Consider the following 19619-nt stretch of genomic DNA (forward strand, 5'->3'; position numbering starts at 1 on the left):
TGTGTTTTAAAAGCATTGACTCACTTAATCCTAACCATAACACTATGAGGTAAGTATTTTTATTATCTCCATTTTACAAATGAAGAAACTGAGACAAAGAGAAGTGAAAGAAAGTGGTGGAGTTGGGAGTTTGAGGCAAGTGGTCTGGCTCTAGACTATTCACTTATATCCAATTAAGTTACAGCGAAATGTATGGTTCTCCAGTATTGTCTTGAATCAGGGAAGCATTGATTTCAGTATGTATAAAGCCCCCTTTTTTCTTTACAATATGAGCAATACCCCTTTTATGCTCTTGACAAACTGGAGTGGATAGCAATGTATTAGTCCTGATAAAGCATCTCAATTAGCATGCCTCAAGGATGATTACAAGTATGGCTTACTTTATGTATGGGCAACTTTAGACCTGATAAAGTGTTTTACCCTGTTAAATTTGAGTTCCCCCACAATGCAGTCCCTGAATAAATACCACTTCTTTTCAGCTCTCTAGCTCCTGTGGTTTCAGAGGGATTCCATCACCTGGGTACCAGCTTGAAATTATACATTTTCATGAAGATGTCATACAGCAGTCTGGACTTAGGATCTGGCAACTCCCAGGAATATATTTAAAAGTATACCATAAGATTGAAAACTCATTCAATTATATCTCAATTTTCAAATTTTAAGTAAATTGCCTACATCACAGCCCTTTATCCCCAAATATTTTGGTGTGGATTTCCTAAGAATAAGGATATTCTTTTACATAACCTTCCATAAATTGAACATTAATACTTTACCTAATCTGCTGATTGTATTCCAGTTGTATCAACTGACCTAATTATGTCCTTTATAGCATGCTTTCCTCTCCCGTGCTGGATCCAGTCTATGATGAAACACTGTACTCAGCTGTCCTGTCTCTCTAGTGTCCTTCCATCTAGAATAGCTCCTCAGCCATTCTTTGTCTTGTAGGACATTGACATTTTTGAAGACTATAGCTTATTTTTTAAAAATAGAATGTTCTTCCTTTGGGGGAAAAAAACCCTAGATATAAAACCTGTTGTTGTTGTTGTTGTTGTTGTTGTTGTTGTTGTTGTTGTATAAAAGCTACATTTGGTTTTCTTACTCTTTTTTCCTTCCCACTTCTTTGGCAGCCATTCAGATCCAAATACTAAAAGTTCTTGGTGAGGCTTACTTACTTCAACTACTTCCCATCTGAGGAAGTAGGTTTTTATTTACGAGCTTGTTTATACTATCTTCTTCATCGACAGCTAGTTTTCCATTTTATTTGAGGTTTCAGGAATTGTTGATTAATCTTCTTAGTCTCCTCCTTTCCCCCTGTTCCCTGCACTAATGGCAGAATGGACTTAGGCAGGTCTTGGAGAAAGTGTCTGCTCATCCTTGGGCACTGTTAAGAAGAATCCTTTCTTCCAGCCTTGCTGTATAGATGGAGCACTGTCCTGGGGATGGGAGAAAAGGTGGGCTGTCCATATGCTCTTTGCCACTGAGTTAATTTCAGAGTATGCTTGTTTCAAAAGAGTCACCATTCATTTAACCGAAATTTATGGAAATTCGGCTGTGTGTGAAGCACTGGAATTACAGTAGTGAATCCAGTAAAATGTTAAATGAAACCTCTCTTAAAATACCTGGTTTGGCTTTCACTACTGCAGTCTACTTGTCTAGCTGCCTGTCTTCTGCGAGAAATGGCTTTACTCCTTTTTGGAAGCCATTATGCTAAGATATGGAGGAAAGTAGGTAGAAATTACCCAGCCCCCAGGCATATCAGTGAAAGCATTTGATTTTTCTCTCCAGAGACTTTTCTCTTTTTCAATTCTGTGCTCCAGAAACATCATGAAGGACTTTAACTTGGTGTGAAACTATTGCACAAGTACTTTCTGTCCTATAAGGGCCCCAAACAAAACAATTCACAAGGCAGATGGTTGGCCAAGATTCACTCAGCTTCTACAGGATGAGGTCGGTTCATGGATGACTGAAGGAATGTTTCATTCCAGATTTTAAAACCAATTAAAAATTGGCTTTGTTCCAATTCCAGAGGCAATGCCGATGTATTTCTGGCCTGCAAGCTAAAAAGAAAGTCCTTTCCCAGATGCCTGCTGCCTTTTGATAGCTGTTTTCAGCTTTGGATACCTCAGTACATCTTAGTCCTTTAATCTGTCTCTTCCTGTCTCAGATCTTCGTGGTCATGATAGAATATCTTTAAAAAAAATATATATGTGGCTCTAAAACTGATGTCAGGATATCTGTAATCTTAATACCCTAATCACCTTTGGGCTTATTGTGGCCCAGCTGAATTGATGTAATAGTGGAGCATGTTCAAATGTGGATCTTCATATGATGTCAGTAAAATTTAATCTACACAGAGGAACCAAATGTCATCTGCCTGAAGGCAGCAGGCTGTGGCAAGTGACTGTAGAAACCCATTCTAGGCCTGTTTAATAGGTGCATAAAAATGATTGATACCACTGATAAAATGATAAAGTGCAATGTAAAGTGAGCCCTGTAATTCCCTTGTTCAACCTAATTTACCATGGCAAAATGAAAAAAAAAAAAGAAAGGAAGAAAGAAATGGGGTCTCTCATCTGTGAAAACTATTCTGAGTTTGCAAATGTAGCTAATATCTCTCAAGGCTCCATGTATTTGTAAGAGTTGATTACCCTGCACACGCTAAATACATGCCCAAATGTTTTCAGCAGTCTTGAGCATTCCAGAAAAGGATACAGAAAAAACTGTGGTAGCCTGGCTATGCCTTCAACATGGGAAATCCTTTCTGTAGGCACATCAATGTTGTTCTTTCCAGTTGGAAACAGACTGAAGCTACTGCAGTGGTCAGCTAGTGGACCTCATATAGTTTGAGTCTGAGAGATCAACTGATAGTATTTGGAGTGGCTAGAGGCCCCACAGGCTAATTCCCAAAGACTAAACTTCCCCCTCCTGAACTGCCTACCCCCTCCAGCCCTGCATTCTAGGCAGAATGAAGAGCATTTTAAATTACAAAGTCATCATATACTTGTGTTTGAACAATATATTTTAAACAAGTATAACCAAAGGGAAGAAAAAGTTTATTCAATTTTTTAAAAATTAAGTGCTTTCTTTCATTACTATATTGATTTATCTCTTCTTGGTTTGGGGAGTTTGCTTTGAAAACTGGTAAAAAAAATTTATCTTGTATTGCAAAATTCTTCCTTATACCTGTGTGTTCAATTTACATCTCTCCTCTAAGACTCTTTTGAAATAACATGTGTATAGCTGTAGGCAATAATCAGTGCATTACCAATTTGGAGAGTCAAGTATATTTTGGGATAACTACCCCAAGATGCCCTTCACTTATCTAGACTGGCTGCTTTATGAGTTCTCTGCATTCAACCACCAATCAGTGGCCTCAGTATTGAGAATGTGTGAAATACACTCAAAGACTAATTTCATAGTCATTCTTTTTTTTTTTTTTCTGCTTTCATTAATGACCTCCCTGAAAATTGCAAATAGTACCAAAGGCTGGTACTTAGATCACAATAATGAGCCTGATGTGTCAGGAAGCCAACAAATTACTTCTAACAGTGGCTTTTTTGGATTCCCTGGTGACTCTTTCTAAAGACATATATAACAGAGCCATATTTCTTGGTCTTGCAGTATGTCTCAGGGAAGCAGAAAATACCAGCCTGTTATTAATCTTGGGTCTGTATTTGATGCTAAATATAAGTTGATTTCTTCTTGCTATTTTAACAATTTTCCTTCAGCATTAATATTTCCACAAGGGGACAAAAGAGGCAAACCACAGCACAGATGTTTCCCGCATGAATTGGGTATATACGTTTTTGACATGAGATAACAGTCACTCAGGAAAATGTCAACAAGTGCATTTTTTTAATGAGAAAAAAATAACCAGTTTCTTCTTTGGCTAAAACCAAATTGAAGCCCTTATTAAAATTAACCACACAGCCAAGGCCACTCTAATATATCTGTGAGTTCATCTTATTAAAAGGCAACATAAGCTGCTAATGTGTTCAAAAGTTTTATCAGAGACTCCCAGAACTGCCACTGGCTTCTAAACTGAAGATTTGAAACATCATTTTCCATTTCTCCTCCTTCCCCATCTTTTGTTCTAAGAGACATGCTCTTGAATTGCATCATTTTCTTTATCTTCCAATCTTTCCTGTCCTTTAGGAGAAATTCTGTTCTCTCAGATTATTTTCTGTCAGTCATTTACTCTTCTGCTACTACTCTTTACTTCTAAGCACTGAAACTCCTTTAGACTCTTTCCATATGATTGGTTGGACCATCTGAGGACAATTAAACCCTGTTGGATTAATTGATCACAGAATACTAAAGTCATTTCAATCCTTCTAGTTGATAAATGATATTTATTGAGACTTGCTGTATGCTAGGTACTGCACTAAGCATTCTATAAATATTGTCTTATTTAATTCTACATAGGTATTATAATATTCTATTTCATAAATGAGGATTTATGAGGAACAACTCCCAGAATTCAGGAAAATGCTTTGCTTACTGTTATCAGTTTATTATGAAAGATATATTCAGGAACAGCCAAGTGGAAGAGATGCATAGGGTAAGGTACTTAGGGCAAGGGAATGGCTAACATGGAGCTTCCACGACCTCTACAGGCATGCCACCCTCCCAACACCATGGTGTGTTCACCAATCTGGAAGCTCTCTGAACCCCATGGTTTAGATATTTTCATGGAGTTTTCATTACATAGACATAATTTATTAAACGTTGGCTATTGGTCATTAAATTCAATCTCTAGACCCTGTTCCCTTCCCAGATGTCTGGAGGATAAGGCTAAAAGTTCCAACTCTCTAATCATGATTTGGTCTTTCTGGTAACCAGGCATCATCTTGAATTTACCTAGGGACACCCCCACCACCACCACCCCCCAGGTACCAGTCATCTAACTAGCATAAAAAGACACTTATTATTCCAGAAATTCCAAGGGTTTTAGGAGTCATGTGCCAGGAATCCAAGACAATGAGTATTTCTCATTGAACCACACTACCCAACTGTAAGAAAATTGCTCTTATTTAAGTTTATTAGTATTTTTACATTAATTTTTAAGTTTATTTATTTATTTTGAAGAGGTTGCAGAGGGAAAGGGAGAGAGAGAATCCCATGCAGGCTCCGTGCTGTCAGTGCAGAGCCCAACACAGGGTTCATACCCACAAACCATGGGATCATGGCCTGAGCTGAAATCAAGAGCTTAACCAACTGAGCTTAACCGAGTCACCCAAGTGCCCCTAAAATTAAATATAATTGAAACTTGTCCACTGTCATCAACTTACAGACAAAGACTCTGATACTTTTATGTTCATCATTAATAATCTAAGATCTTTGAAGGAGAAGCCTGGCTTTAGAAAACAACATTAATTGCAGTATTGGCCTTACATATCAGCCTTATTATATCAACTAAATCAGGTTATCTATTGCAGCTTTCTAACCTAAAAGGGAAATGGGTCTCTAAAATAGACTTACTTGCCTTGTATAAAATTGCATATTTTTTAAGCAATGTTATCATAAAGTTCTCTGGGTATTTCCTAATTGGGGATATCTCCAGAGTAAGTGATCTTACCCCCAGAAATGCCTTCTCATGTTTGTTAAGGTCAGTAGACTACTGAGAGACTTGTCTAAACAGATAGTTGTTGACTTAGTACACAAATTTGAACTTATAAGGTGGCTTGATTAGCTGATATGACTTAACCATATAGAGAATGCCCTTAGTTGGAAATGAATACCTAAAGATTATTTCCCAACTGAGAGCCTTTCCTCTACAGTCAGGAACAAGACAGGGATATCCACTCTCACCATGATTATTTAACATAATACTGGAAGTCTTAGCCTCAGCAATCAGACAACAAAAAAGAAATAAAAGGCATCCAAATCTGCAAGGAGGAAGTCAAAACATTCACTATTTGCAGACAACATGATACTCTATGTAGAAAACCCTAAAGACTCCACCAAAAAATTGCTAGAACTAATACATGAACTCAGCAAAGTTGTAGGATGTAAAAATCAGCAGCAGAAATCCGTTGCATTTCTATACACCAATAATGAAGCAGCAGAAAAAGAAATCAAGGAATCAAACCCACTTGTAATTGCACCAAAAACAATAAGATAACTAAGAATAAACCTGACCAAAGAGGTAAAAGATATGTACGCTGAAAAATAGAACACTTGTGAAAGAAATTGAAGAGGACACAAAGAAGTGGCAAAACATTCCATGCTGATGGATCGGAAGAACAAACACTGTTAAAATGTTTACACTACCCATAGACATTTAATGCAATCCCTATCAAAATATCACCAGTATTGTGCTCGTTTCGGCAGCACATATACTAAAATATCACCAGTATTTTTCACAGATCTAGAACAAAGAATCATAAAATTTGTATGGAACCACAAAAGACCCCGAATAGCCAAAGCAATCATGAAAAAGAAAGCAAAGCTGGAGGCATCACGATTCTGGATTTCAAGCTGTATTACAAAGCTGTGCTGATCAAGACAGTATGGTGCTGGCACAAGAAGAGACACGTAGATCAATGGAACAGAACAGAGAACCCAGAAATGGACCCACAAATATATGGCCAACTAATCTTTGACAAAACAGGAAAGAATATCCAGCGAAAAAAGTCTCTTCAACAAATGGTGTTGGGAAAACTGGACAGCAACATGCAAAAGAATGAAACTGGACCACTTTCTCACACCACACACAAAAGTAAACTCAAAATAGATGAAAGACCTAAATGTGAAACAGGAAATCATCAAAATTCTAGAGGAGAACACAGGCAGCAATCTCTTTGACTTCGGTGAGAGAAACTTCTTACTCAACATGTCACCAAAGGCAAGGGAAATATAAGCAAACATGAACAATTGGGACTTCATCAAGATAAAAAATTTCTGCACAGTGAAAGAAACATTCAACAAAACTAAAAGGCAGCCTGTGGAATGGGAGAAGATATCTGCAAATGACATATCTGATAAAGGGTTAGTATCCAAAATCTATAAAGCACTTACCAAACTCAACACCCAGAAAAACAAATAATTCAATTAAGAAATGGGCAGAAGACATAGACACTTTTCCAAAGGCATCCAGATGCTAACAGACATATGAAAAGACGCTCAACATCATACATCATCAGGGAAATACCAATCAAAACCATGATGAGATACCACTTCATACCTGTCAGAATGGCTAAAATTAACAACACAAGAAACAACAGGTGTTGGTGAAGATGCGGAGAAAAGGAAACTCTCTTGCACTATTGGTGGGAGTGCAAACTGGTGTGCCACTCTGGGGAACACTATGGAGGTTCCTCAAAAAGGTAAAAATAGAACTACCCTATGATCCAGCAATTACAGTACTAGGTATTTACCCAAAGGATACAAAAATACAGATTTGAAAGGGTATCTGCACCCCAACGTTTATAGCAGCATTATCAACAACAGCCAAACTATCCAAACTATGGAAAGAGCCCAAACGTCCATCAACTGATGAATGGATAAAGAAGATGTGGTGCTTATATATATATATATATATGATGGAATATTACTGAGAAAAAACTGAAATCTTGCCATTGGCAACAATGTGGATGGAGCTAGAATATATGACACTAAGCAAAATAAGTCAGTCAGAGAAAGACAAATACCATATGATTTCACTTATATGTGGAATTTAAGAAAAAAAACAGATGAACATATGGGAAGAGGGGGGAAAGAGAGAGAGGAACAAACCATAAGAGACTCTTAACAAAAGAGAACACACTGAGGGTTGATGGAGGGAGGCGGGTGGGGGATGGGCTAGATGGGTGATGGGTATTAAGGAAGGCACTAGTTATGATGATAGTACATAGTACTATCATAGTACTGTATTGTACTGTACTGTATGTACATAGTATTGTACACTGTATCTGTGAAATTCATTCACAGAGCACTTATGTGCCAAACATGATCTTTGGTGCTAAAGACACAAAGATGACTAAAACATAGTCCCTGACTGTGAAAGTATGGTTTCCTTTGTCCCTAGAAAAGGGCAGAACCAGTAGTAGGGAGACTAAGTATGCTGATACAGAGCAAAGGTGATGGAGGTAGAAGTTGTCACGGTAAGAAGGATATAGAATATCATGATTGATTATATGAGACAGAGAAGCAAAAGATACCCAAGGTTTTGAGCTCAGTCATTCAACAAACATTTATACAGCACCTACCATGTACAAGCATGGCTCTCTGTGCTGGGAGGCTATGTTGTGCCAAATGGCCCATGGCCTCCTTGTAGAGTAATATTCTAGTGGATGGAGAAAAATACTATGCAAACATATTTTTGAAAAACAAGGTAGTATCAACTAGAGATAATTGCAATGAAAAAAATAAAACAGTGAGATTAGGGGCAGAGAGACTAGGTGGTCCAAGAGAGTCTTTCTAAGGAATGGACACTCAAGTTAACCTGAATATTAAAAAGGAGCCATTCGTGAGATTTAAGCACAGATTTTCCAGGCCAGGGAATGATAACTACAATATTCTTGTGACCCAACAGCTTATATAAGGAAGAGACATAAGGTCATTATGGCTGGAGTTCAGTGAGCAGTGGGCAAGTAGTAGGAAACGAAAGAGGGACAGTCACACCCTGAAAACCATGTAGGCCATTTGAGGCCATATAATAGTTGCCTGATACAGGACAGCTTCCTGAGATGGGGCCCTAGCAAGCATCCAGTAGCTTGATGACAGGCCTAATGGTGAATATTTGGGTTGAAAAAAACAAGAAAAAAAAATTTGATCAGGCAGTGAAAAGTATATAAGTCTCAGGGTTTCATAGTCATCTGTAACTGTTCGAACTTGTTATCAGCAATATACAAATTATTATTTATTCAGAATATAAATCTGTTCCCTCTGACTTTTCCATGTATCTATACATATCTACCCTTAGAAACATGAAATTTCAAAATTAAAAGAAAATATGTTATCTTCTATGAGCAACTGGAATTAGGAGAATGTGATGGAAGGTCTTTTATGGCCCCACTGGTAACTATCACCAATGAGCGGTTCCCAAGGGTCTGCTTCCCAAAGGACTCTGCTGCAGACTCTTAGTTATGATGGTTGCAATGCAGATTTATTTCATTAAAGATTATTTATTTCCTTTGAGACATTGTCCCTTTTTGCCTTGAGATGTTATGTAAAGACTTATGATCAATAAGAAGCATTAAACTATCACTATGGGGTAAATTTTCAAAGTGGTGCTTGAAATTTGCCAGTATGAGTCCCATTAACTTCAGAGGAAGTCCTGCAGTTAAAACCACTGCACATGGCTTTAAAAATGTTCTACAGTATATCTTCGTGGTGCTGCTTTTTTTTTTAATAAATACCACAGAGCAGCTCAGTGCACAGCTGATTGCAGTATTTAAGAACGTGGATAATGTACTGTGCAGTAGGAGGCTTTTAAAATTAGATTTTAAAGCTTTATTCCTATTAAGAGTCACAACAACAATACAAATGCATCTTTAATTCTTCAAAGAGTACCTTTCTATAAAGGAATTTGGAGCTCAATTAGAATATAGAGCTCATAAAGTAGCACCATGTTCCTCTGAGACATTGTTTATCTCCCTCCATAGATAGAAAAAATTGAGGCTCCGGGAAGTGGGGGTGCTTTGTGCTCGGCCCTTAAGTTAGCAGTGAAGCTAGGAATAGAATGCCAGCCTCCCTATAGCTCACTGCTCTAAAGCACTGCCTCTTGCAAGAGTCAAATTTAATTACAGTATAATCCATTTAATCTACACATGGAAGAATAATGAAGGTGCAGGAAAAAATGAATTCATTAACAGGTTGGTGAGAGACCATGTTATACAGATTAGCTTCTTTTTGGGATCCAAATTTTCAGTATGTTCTAGTTGGTGTCTGATGCTGTGACAGATGATCCTAATTCTACTGACCACAATTAACAAGAGACTAATTGTTTTTTCTTACTTTGAAACATAAGGAAGGGTTCCAGTTGAAAATTCTGCAGAACCATCTTTTTTGTCAGAAATAAAACATAAGGACTGTTGTTAAATAAGAGAGAAAATCGTGCATAATTCCCCTCTGCGCTCCTTCTGGGTTAAAAGAAAGAACTATATTGAGTTAAATGCACAACTTACAACCTTCCTTGAAACAAAAGATGAGTGAGATTTTGCTTCATTTTTTACTTTTGTTTATTTTTCCACTAATTCACTGTGTCTGTGTCCATGCTAGTCCATCCATTCTCTATTTCCTATATGCACATTAGAAAAGAGACAATAGTTTTAGAGCTGTATTTAGATAAGAAATCTTCCTTTGAAGAGAAAAATAACAGGAAATTAGGAGTTGTGGTACCTGGTGTTATATGAAGAGGAATAAAATTTCATGGTTTAAGTTGTAATCATGCTTATAGACTATCTCATATAATTCATAATAATCTTATTGAAGTTGGAAGAGATTATGATCCCTATTTTATATACTTTTTATATACCAAAAAACAGAAACTTAGAATAAGGGCCTTATCAAGGATCACACAGCATATAAGCAAGAGAATAAAAAAAAAAGAGGAAGGAAGAGATTTACTCATATCAAATTCTGACTTCTTGCTATGACACCACATTGTCTCTCTACACAACCTGCATGTGGCATAGGAACAAATAAATAAACCATGTGATGAGGTCTGATTCCTACCCCCAAATCTCCCCAAACCCCATGGGAGACATTTACTAATATGAAGTCTAAAAGAGAAGAGATGTTAGTATCATAAAAAGGTGCAGTTCCTTCTGTCAACAGTCATCTTTCTAAGATCTGGCCTTTTTTTCAACTTTTTATTTTGAAATAACTTCATACTTACTTAGAAATTGCAAAAACAGCACATAGAGTTCCCATGTATCCGTACCCTTTACCCAGCTTCCCCCAATGATAATATCTTATATAAGTGTATTACAATTATCAAAACCAGAAAGTTGATGTCGATATAGATTATGAACTAAACTGCAGGCCTATGCTTATTAACCAATAATGCTCTTGAGATCTATCCAAATCATTGGGTAGATCATTTCCAAATGATCTAGTTCCAAGTTGTTCATTTCTTTTTCTTGTTGAATGGTATTCCATGATATGGATGTACCGCATTTTGTCCATTTTCATGTAAAAGATCATTTGGATTGTTTGTAGATTTTGGCTATTATAAATAAACCTGCTATGAATGTTCATGTAGAAGTTTTTTGTATGAACATAACTTTTAATTTCTCTAGGGTAAACATCCAGGAGTAGGATTAGAGGGTCATATGGTAAGTGTATGTTTAACTTTATCAGAAACATCCAAACTGTTTTCCAGAGGATGGCCGTTCCTTTTAAAAATTTTTTTTTAACGTTTATTTATTTTTGAGACAGAGGGAGGCAGAGCGTGAACAGGGGAGGGGCAGAGAGAGAGGGAGACACAGAATCTGAAACAGTCTTCAGGCTCTGAGCTGTCAGCACAGAGCCTGACGCGGGGCTCGAACTCACAGACCGTGAGATCATGACCTGAGCCGAAGTCGGACGCTTAACCGACTGAGCCACCCAGGCGCCCCAAGGCCGTTCCTTTTAAAATACAGAAATGCCTAGGCTATTCCATGGCAGTAAATTACATCTATGCTGACTTCAATGACATTTTTTATTTTCATAGAAAATGTATGTTTCTGCTTTGTCTGTTTTTCTATAAAAATTATTTTAATAAGCAGAGTTTCTGAAATTCATATTTAACCATTTGGGTCAAGAAACAAATGAAAATAGAGCCTATTAAGGAGGAGTTCTTCATGCTCTGGCAAATGAATATAAATTTGACGTTTACGTAGATGAAGTATTGAGAGAGCATTGCACTGATGCATGATGCATGAAGTATTGAGAGAGCATTACGTAGATGAAGTATTGAGAGAGCATTACATTGAAGTAATGTAAAAAGCCAATGCTATACAAAGTCCTGAAGCACCACTATTTAAATCTAACTTTACGCTGCAGAAAGTCCATATCCAAGTAAACTTTATTGAGACCAATAATAATTATGTTTGCCTGCTAAAGGATGTATATAATCACATGACAGCCTCGAAGGATGACTCCCACAGAATAAAATGTTTAAAATTGCTACCAAGGCCCAATGGTGCTTTATGGTAAGTTGGAGCCCTTATTCATGGTCCTAAGAGGATGTAAAAAGAGGTCATTAGTCCTCCCTGATCCCAAACGTTTTGAAAATCCCCCTGTTCTTAAACCTATTCTCTAAGACTCTGCTTTTCCTCCCAAACCCTGCTTAATGTGTCCCAGTAGATCTTACATTATAACTAACAAAAAAGTCAAAAGTTAGTAACAACCCCATGTGGCCAAATTCGTGAATTTCAACTTCATCCTCATTGTGGTCAGAACCAATGTTGGAACAACTGATTACTCATTGGGAAAAAGTTCAGGTTGGATCTATATTTATCTCATCATATATCAAGATAACCTACAAATAAATCAATGGTTTACATTAAATAAGACCCAAAAATACTGGATGCAGAAATGGGTAAATTCTCTTGTGACCTTGGAACCAAGAAGGCTTTTCTAACTATAACTAAAAATAAAGAAGTCATAGAGGTATCTGGATGGCTCAGTCAGTTTAAGCGTCCAACTTCGGGTCAGGTCACGATCTCATGGTTCCTGAGTTCGGCCAAGTGTTGGGCTCTGTGCTGACAGCTCAGAGCCTGGGGCCTGCTTCAGATTCTGTGTGTGTCTCTCTCTGCCCCTTCCCCACTCATTCTCTCTCTCTCTCTCTCTCTCTCTTCCAAAAATAAAAAACCATTTAAATTTTTTTAAAAAAATAAAGAAGCTGTAGAGGAAAATATTGGTAAACTTAAGCCAGATGAAAATTACTAATTGATAAAATTAGGCCACATAAGATTAAAGAATACTGCATGATAAAACAAAAGAAAACAAACAACAAGCAAAATCAAAAGACAAATGTGGGAAAATATTTACAACTTCTATCAGAGACAGTTAATCATCCTAAACTGTATAGGAGCTGCTGAAATCCAGAAGAAAAGCCCAACAACCCAGTAGAAAATAAAAGAAAGGAAATGAACACGAACAGATAGTTCACAAAAAAATAAATACATATATGACTCCTAAACATACTCAATCTTATCCTAACCTGTCAGGTTGGAAAAAATCCAAAATCTGACCACAATCATTTTTAGTTAGACTATGAGTAAACAGGCCCTGATACTCCACAGGAGTGCAGACTGGTATCACTCTTATGGAAAAGTGTCAATATTTACTAAAATTACATAACATTTACTCTCTGACCCAGGAATTCTACTTCTTAATATTTTCATCAATGTATAAGACGTGTTCAGTATAGCTGAATAAACAAAGAATGCAAAAAGGAAGTTCTGGGGCGCCTGGGTGGCTCAGTCGGTTAAGCGTCCGACTTCAGCTCAGGTCGCGATCTCGCGGTCCGTGAGTTCGAGCCCCGTGTCGGGCTCTGGGCTGATGGCTCAGAGCCTGGAGCCTGCTTCAGATTCTGTGTCTCCCTCTCTCTCTGCCCCTCCCCCGTTCATGCTCTGTCTCTCTCTCTGTCTCAAAAATAAATAAACGTTAAAAAAAAAAAAAAAAAAAAACCATAAAAAAAAAGGAAGTTCTTTCTGTATTGCTATAGAAGGATCCAGGATACATTAAGTAAAAAAAAAATTGTAATATAGCATATAGAGTATGTAACTTTTGGTGTAAAAAAAATAAAGAGTCTATATTCACATTGCTTTTATCTGTATAAAGCAACATTGGAAGAATGAGTAGGAACAAAGTGAATGGCGCTGGGGTGGGGGAAATTAGATTTCTCGTCATTTACTTCTTTTTAGTTTTTTAAGTTTTTATTTAAAAAAAATTGTTAATGTTATTATTTACTTTTGAAGGAGAGAGAGACAGAGCATGAGCAGGGGAGGAGCAGAGAAAGACATAGAATTTGAGGCAGGCTCCAGTCTCTAAACTGTCAGCACAGAGCCCGATGCAGGGCTCGAACTCACGAACTGTGAGATCATGACCTGAGCCAAAGTCAGACGCTTAACCGACTGAGCCACCCAGGTGTCCCAAGTTTTTGATTAAATTGCAGTTAGTTAATATACAGCATAATATTGTTCTCAGGTGTACGATATAGTCCTTTCACACTTCCACAAGACACCCAGGGCTCCTCACAACAGGTGCACCCTTAATCCCCATCCCCTATTTCACCCATCCCCCGCCCACCTCCCCTCTAGTGACCATCAGTTTGTTCTCAATAGGTAAGAGTTTGTTTTTGGCTTTCCTCTCTTTTTCACTTCTTTGTATCATTTTCATACTTAAACCATATATATATATCAACTATTCAAAACTAAGTAGAAAGAATTGTTGCCTACACATAGTAAGCACAGCGTAAATGTTTATTGTCATTATCATTGCATAGCAATATCAGGGTCAGTTGGTTCATATAATGTACCGTTGTGCAAGATCTCACACCCACTCAAAACATTTTTATCATTGCAAAGAAGGACAATGCCAACAATAACTTTCCATAGGATTTTCACATGAATGCCCACAATCCTAGACTGAAATAACATATAACATATAGCATTTTTAACTCTCTTAATAAAGCCCTATTCTAAAAGGTGATCTGCGATTTGCTTTAATGTGTTCTCCATATAATTCTTTAATCTTAAACTTGGAATTTTAGTTGTGTCTTCTCAAAAAGATTGCCCAAGAAGATTAAATGAGGTAGTGCATGCAAAGTACTTAGCTAAGTGCCTGGCACGTAATAAATACTCAACTGTTAGGGATAGTAAACTGAATCATAATAATAATGGATTCATTGTATTCTCATCAATCCTGGAAGTGATAAATATAATCAGAAAAAAAAATCAACTTGGTAAGACCTCTCTGTATGTTTTTGTTGATTGTTTTTTCTTAAATTGTCTTTCTCAAAACTAAACTTTTAGGGGTCGAAAGTCTATGTATCTTAAACAAGAATAAATTTTATTTTAAAAGAGGAGGAGAAGGAACCACACCAGGAACTTTTTGAGACTAGAGCTCTATAGATGTGATTATTGCAGAAATGGTTGTGTTATGGTGCCTAAAGGGTGTTGGGTTAAATAAGACGGGGTTTGTAGCTTTGTTTTTGACTGGTTATTAATTATGGTTTCACCTATGTTGCCCCCAGGAGGGCTTTCTGGCCACATAACTAGGTTCCTTATATTTCTCCTATCATAACATCCATCATCCGAGATTGTGGTCTCTCCATTCAGTGTCTTCTATGCCAAGTGTCCTTTCACCCCTGTATGGGCAAAAGGTGTCTGTCTTGACCACCTCCTCCATGCCCCATCCATGCCCTTTATTATTATATACCCAGATTCTAGCAGTTTCTGACCACAATAAATGTGTATTAAGTGAATAAAAAATTTAAAAACTTGCCAACTAGTAGATATTCACATGCAGAACCTCAAGCCCCATTGTACCCACATACACAGTGTAAAAAGAACAATATGAAGAAATAAAGAAAAAATTGTGTGGCAATTATCTAAACAATGAAAGATAGAACATAGCACCTTTGCCTCAGCTATCAGGAGTTTTCAGAAGAATTATTTTTGCCTGCATTTTTTTGTCTAATTGCTTCAGTTCCCTACTTTAACTTGGTCACGTGAACATGATGACATTTTTAAATAAAGTGCTTATTTTGCCTACTTATAAAATTGTAGACTCCTTTACAGAAGGCTCTTCTATTCCCATGCTGCCTTTTTCTCAATATTTTTACTCCTGCCTTTTGCAAAAACGCTTTAAGTATTTGATTTTAGCCCCAACCACAGACTCCGAATCTGTGTTTGGAATTTGGAGATCAAAGTACTGATGCTAATCCTCAGGACGTTTGCCATCGTCTGACTTAAGAATCCATCTCTTATCAGGTTTCTGTGGTTTTCTGGAGTATTTACCAATCATAGTGTTCAAATGTGCACATCTGAAACTATTTTTTACTTACATTTTCTTGATACTTCCCCATACTTAGTTTGTGGGAAAATGTCCGGCTTCCGAATGGTATTGAACTCTGTCAGACCTTCTCCATCCTCTTTATAAAGGATTCCTAGGTTGTATCACCACATGTTTTCAATAAACCTTGTTTTTTGTTCTCCTTTAAACAGAGCGTGTCTTATTCAAAAAGCTCATGATGGTAGGAAAAGAATTGATAATGAAAAGAAACTGAGTCCAAAGTAGGATTTTTCCTCATAGTGTTAGGATTTGTTATGAGGCAATATGTTTCCCAGTCTGAGCTACAGTTTGCAGAGTCGGTTGCCATGAATTCTAATCCTGTCTCTGGAAGTAACATTGCATTATCTTACACAAGCCTCTCTGGGACACTATTTCTTTCCTTTAAAACTGCAATATACTATGTAAGGTTCGCAAGCAGTAACACACAAAAGCAAATGTGAAATTTTAAAGTTCCTAAAACTTTCCTTTATCTACCGCCAATGAGGGCAAACTTGGTCAGGATTTTATAATTAAAGATGGAACTTATATGTGTAATTAAACAAGATCTATTTGGTTATTGACCTCCTAAAAATACAGATAGATGGATAGAATAGATCTGTACATGGCACCAAGTATAATGAGTGCCAGGTATCTATTTGTGGCATGTATTTACTCAAATTCACTCCTTTAAACCACTATCTTTTCATTCTTCACAGAAGGAAAAGTCCATTTTCACACCCCAGTGTTTATCCCTAAGGATTATCCAGAAGCCTAAACTTTATCCATTTCTTATTTCTAAAAATAAGAGATTGTGTATTGAAAAAGATTAAGAGAGCCAGGTGTACCAGGTAATTCTCAATTTCCCCAGACAATACTTAGAATGAATTGCCATCCATAGGTGTCCTTTGCTTAGTGACATTTTAGCTGAAATGGCATCTCCATCTGCAAAACCCAAATAGCACAGTGTATTCAAAGAACTTCCTGAAGATATCCTTTCAAAAACTTTAGTAGTAGGTGATGATTAATCATAACCTGCATGTCATCTGAAAATAGATATCAAGTTTCTCAAGGAAAGATTACATATCCCAATACTAACTGTAACTGGCTGCCAAGATTTCAAAAAGCCAGTATCATTCAACTGCTTAGGGTAAGTGGAAAGCATTGAAAGTTAGGAGTTTTGTTTTTACTCTGTAAATTTAAACCTGTAATGGCATTGTTTGACTGCTATATAAACATTCAGGCTATGACTCTGAACGAGATATCTAAGCATTGGATTTCATCATAGGATGTTAGGGGATTTCCAGTAAAAGTTTCAACTTTGATCATTCACTGGTGGGAATCCAAATCTTTTTTTAGACCTGTAGTCAAATACTGGTATGGGGCTCTGTTGAATTGAAACTGACTGCGGAACCATTTGGTATATATGAAAATAGGTGCTAGGAGAACGTTTTAAACATCTGAGGATGTCAGTGTGGGAAACTGCTGCTTCTAAAAGCCTTTCTTGTACTCTCTGTATCAAGAAATATAATATAAAGCCATCATGTCATTGCCCTAAAACATGTTCTGAATATGAAATACACATGACTTTTCATCTTTTGATGTACTGAGGACTGATGGGATTACACCTAGGTAATTTACTCAAGATACTACAGTGTGCCTTGAATAGGATGTGTTTGCCTCCTACTCATTACAGTGATTCTCAGAGGACAAATGCTTCTTTCATGTTTTATAAATACAGAAACACAGCTTCTTTATATCCCCCAATGTGTACCCCACATCTGAAATTAAATGTTTGTGATTGCACTCTGAAGCAATAGTTTCAGTATATTACTATTATTGGAGATTAGTCCTGTAGCATAAAACACATGTGCATGCACATATGCACGCTCACACACACACACACACACACACACACACACATCTACTGCCTGACTCTGCCGACCTGCTTTCTCTCTCAACTCCAGATTCACCCATTGTCTACCAGATGTCTAGAGGGCATCTCAAAATTAATAAGGCCAAAACTGAACGGTTCATTCTACCCCTCAAATGGCCCTCCTTTCTGCTTACCCACCCACCCAACTGCAGTATTCCCCCATCTCAGTAAATAGCACTTCATTCATCCAGTTGCTCAGGCCAGAAACCCAGAAGTCACCCTCCGCTTCCCTTCTTTATGTCACAACCCACAATCAATACCTCAGCAAGTTTTGACATCCCAGCCCTCACAACTTGTCCCATATCCAACTCCTTCTCAGCTCCTCCTCACTTTAACTTTGCTCCTCTAAAGCTGCCCTCCCCTTTGTCCAGACCATCAGGTGGCTTATTAACTGGCCTCTGACTTCCACTCTTGCCATCCAGCCCCATCTTGATATGTTTCCCAAGAGCAACCAAAGTAGTCTTGTAAAATACAAACCTGATCCTGAACTCTTCTGCCCCAAACCCATCACACCCCTAGGGATATCTAAAGCCCTTACCAAAGTCACCATGATCTGGCCAGGGCTCACTCTCCCCCTCACTCCACTGAAATTAAGTTGACCTTCTTACCTCCCCTTGGACACATGGACCATGCTTCTGCCTCAAGGTTTGTATTTTCTGCCTGGAATACTTCTTCCTAAATATTGTCATGGTCAGCCCTTCACGTCTCTAGATCTGGGTTCAACTGTCATCTCCTCAGAGAAGTCTTCTCTAACCATCCCAGCCGAGAAAGCACCCCCTCCTCCCCTGTGACTCTGCCCCTTTCCCTGTTTATTATTTCTCAAGAGCCTTTGTCACTACCTGGCATTGGATTCTGTACTTATTTATTGGTTTAATGTCAGCCTACCCCAATAGAACATAAGCACCTTGAGGGCAGCAAAGTTTTCTGTTTTATTCACTGTTCTATCCCCAGAGCATGGCTCATAGCAGACATGCAATAAAAATTCTTTGTTGGATAAACTAGAACCAGGTTGGGGGCACCTGGGTGGCTCAGTCGGTTGAGCGTCCGACTTCGGCTCAGGTCATGATCTCGCGGTTCGTGAGTTCGAGCCCCGCCTCAGGCTCTATCCTGACAGCTCAGAGCCTGGACCCTGCTTCGGATTCTGTGTCTCCCTCTCTCTCTGCCCCTCTCCCACTCGCACTCTGTCTCTCTCTCTCAAAAATAAATAAACATTAAAAAAAATTTAAAAGAGAAACAGATATATGATATATAATCTTAAATTTCCATGTACTTTTGAAATAAAGAATAATAGGGGCGCCTGGGTGGCTCAGTCAGTTGAGCATCTGACTTTGGCTCAGGTCATAATCTCATGGTTCCTGGGTTCGAGTCCCGCATTGGGCTCTGTGCTGACAGCTCAGAGCCTGGAGCTTGCTTCAGATTCTGTGTCTCCCTCTCTTTCTGCCCCTTCCCCACTTGTGCTCTGTCTCTCTCTATCAAAAATAAATAAAATGTAAAAAAAATTTTTTAATAAATAAAATAAAATAGTCCTTGAATGAGTGAATTGCCTTAATATTTAATCTAAGAAACAATCATTTCCAAAATAGTCCTACTGATGCATCGTCACCCAACCATTTAATGTCCCAGCTAAGACTATCACTTTGATTATAGAAACTTGGACTTAGAAAGTATCCTTGCTACTTTCCACTTCAGTGCATCT

The 19619-nt window shown here is 37.8% G+C and overlaps 1 protein-coding gene across 3 annotated transcripts in view; it reads left to right on the forward strand.

The window, feature by feature from the left end:
• KCNQ5 (potassium voltage-gated channel subfamily Q member 5) overlaps positions 1 to 19619 on the forward strand; it is a 519096-nt gene that overhangs the window by 375012 nt on the left and 124465 nt on the right. The gene's annotated exons all lie outside the window — the stretch shown is intronic.

Source organism: Neofelis nebulosa, chromosome 6, assembly GCF_028018385.1.
Source record: "Neofelis nebulosa isolate mNeoNeb1 chromosome 6, mNeoNeb1.pri, whole genome shotgun sequence".
NCBI lineage: Eukaryota > Metazoa > Chordata > Mammalia > Carnivora > Felidae > Neofelis > Neofelis nebulosa.